At 34.8% G+C, this 2,708-nt stretch overlaps 1 pseudogene across 1 annotated transcript; it reads left to right on the forward strand.

Moving 5' to 3' along the window:
* Positions 1–1,289: 1,289 nt before the first annotated feature.
* On the forward strand, positions 1,290–2,223 carry LOC110414031 (uncharacterized; annotated as a pseudogene). The gene is made up of 2 exons (XR_016351062.1): positions 1,290–1,632; positions 1,795–2,223. The product of XR_016351062.1 is annotated as an uncharacterized LOC110414031 (transcript).
* Positions 2,224–2,708: the final 485 nt, after the last annotated feature.

Genomic DNA, 2,708 nt, shown 5'->3' on the forward strand with positions numbered 1-2,708 from the left:
CCATTAATCACATTTTCAGTAAAATATCAAACACGTGTGTTATATCATTAGTGTTTGATCTTTTAAGATATTTAATTTTTATTCATCATCGGATCTTTTTTATTCTTTACTTTTAAAATTTGTTTTAAGTCCTGCCCGTTAAAGCGGAAAAATCGAGTTTTTAAGTGGTGAATGAAAATGAAAAGTAACTACCAATATTAATATCTTTGCACGTGGAATTGCACGTGCGAGATCGCCGGTGTCCAAGGAAGAGGATAATGAATTGAACATGTCGGAGAGGGATCCAAGAGAGAGAAAATAAAGAAAAGGCTGACACAGCTGTGTCGGTATCTTCAAGACCGTGATTCCCTTTGGTCCAACAGTGTTTTTTCTGCCACCCAATTACCTCGTGCCAGGTTTCAACCTGTCACCGACGACAGTCAACCCTTTGACCAGGGTAATTATCTCCTACCATTGCTTTTTCAAAAGCTATATCTTTTCATACCAGAGCCAATCACCTTCCTCCATGTCATCATAAGGTTGCTATTATGAAAATGAAAAACTATCGAGAGTGTTCGGGTGAAATTTTTTGGGTTAAGCGTCTAGGAATTTTTCGTTAAAATCACTGAATAAAGGTAAAATTTTAAATTCAAATCAATAAATTGGTAGAGTTCAAGAAGATAATAATAATAATATGTAAAAATTTAATCAAAATTAATATCTATGCATAAAATTTGAACAATATCTATTGGATAGTGAAAATTTCATCAAAATTTTTAATAAAAATATTTATTTAAATAGATTATCATAACATATATAAATTATTTAAAATTTTGTATATTTTCTTTGGGTAATAAGAACTTTAAATCTTCATTGGTTGGCCGCAAAATATTAAAATGACCCAAACAATAATATAGATTTTAAATGGCTAATTTAAGCAGAAAAAGATCCAAAATTGAGTTAATATATAAATTGTAAATAAAAAAAAGTGGTCGCATGTGGTAAGTGTTTTCGCTTTGGCGGTGGGAAAAAAGCGGAAGGATGATCAAAAGGGCGCATGACCTCTCTTTCTTCTTCCTTAAAGTAAATCGAAAGGCGACGCCGTGGTAATAGAGTAATTGAGGTGGCAGCAAAGACATGGTCGGTTTAACTTATTTTTGTTTTGAAAAAGACATGGGTGAGAATGCGATAAAAAGTCAAATGTTAATAATGATGGGGGCATACTCCTGAGACCGCCCTCTGCCTATCCAACACCAGAAAACCCTCCCCTCCCTTTGCCTGTTTTCCTATATAAGCCAAGCTATCTTATCCTTCCAGTGCCCTGTCAAAACGAGATAAATATACTATATATAATAATATTTATATATATTTCCCTCTGCTTTCTTCCAACCCCAAACCCCCCCTAAGCTACTAACAAGAAATCTTGAACATAGTCAAAAGACTGCAAGGAAGGAAAACCCAAGAAGAAGAAGAAGAAGAAGAAGAAGAAGAACTACTGCTCCATACTCATAAACTCGTTGCACTGTAAAATCTCGTGTTCCTCTCTCCTTTTTTTCTTGCTATATTCATGGCTGATGATAGCCTTAGAATTGTTGTAGAAAGAAACCCCGCAGAGTCAAAACTCTCAGAGCTTAACATCAAATGTTGGCCCAAGTAAGCTTCTAATTTCCTCTCTCTCTCTCTCTCTCTCTCTCTCTCTCTCTCCTTGTCGTAATGATCCGTACATGTATTGTATATAGAGAAGGTAACTGAATATATAGAGATTATAATATATGATTGAAAGGGGTCATTTTTGTTTTTGGTAAATATATATAGATGGGGTTGCTCTCCTGGAAAGTACCAGCTGAAGTTTGATGCAGAAGAGACATGTTATTTGCTGAAAGGGAAAGTGAGGGCATAACCCAAAAGGGTCATCAGAGTTTGTAGAGTTCGGTGCAGGAGATCTTGTCATCATCCCAAAAGGTCTCAGTTGCACTTGGGATGTTTCTGTTGCTGTTGATAAACACTACAAATTCGAGTCTTGTTCACCTCCTCCATCTTCCTCCTGTCAGTAGTATCATTGTTATTACTATTCTTAGCATATCACCAATTTCTTTCTTCATTTAGTTTCTTATTACTTCCACTAATTCTTTCATATTCATTGATACTAGCTTGTTAAATCCCCCTTTTTTTGGGGGGATTGGCTTTTTGGATTATGCAATGGATGATTTCAGAAGGAAGAAGAAGGGTTAGAATGATGGTAAATGATGTTTCTTGGTCAAAGGAGAGGGAAACAATGAGTCAATGCATGTCCCATTCAAACTAATCCTTCTTTTTAAATATGCTTTAAATGTCTCCTTTGACCGGTCAATGCGTTGATATTTTTGTGTTTCTCATGATGAATTATAGAAGGAAAAACATTACTACCTGCTTTAATCTTCTAGTGGAATGATATTGACACCCTTCTTTTTTGACTGATCAAAAACATCTACCTCTACTTGCAAACCCTCACCAAAATCTGCTCTCCCATAGATTTATTGTCCACCTCTTTTTGGAAAGCACAGAGAAATCATATTAAATCATGTAAATAATAAGGTTATCAGAAGAGTGGGATTAGGTTTGAATAAACATCTTTAAGTTATGTTTAAAGTTAACACTCTTCTATCCCTTTGTGCTAAAATGAAAACCCTATTTGTCAATGCATGTGTCCTTTTTAAGATGGTATCATTATATGGAATTCCAATAAATTC

This window comes from Theobroma umbraticum, unplaced genomic scaffold (assembly GCF_002168275.2).
Source record: "Theobroma umbraticum cultivar Fairchild unplaced genomic scaffold, ASM216827v3 scaffold_4.1, whole genome shotgun sequence".
Classification (NCBI taxonomy): domain Eukaryota; kingdom Viridiplantae; phylum Streptophyta; class Magnoliopsida; order Malvales; family Malvaceae; genus Theobroma; species Theobroma umbraticum.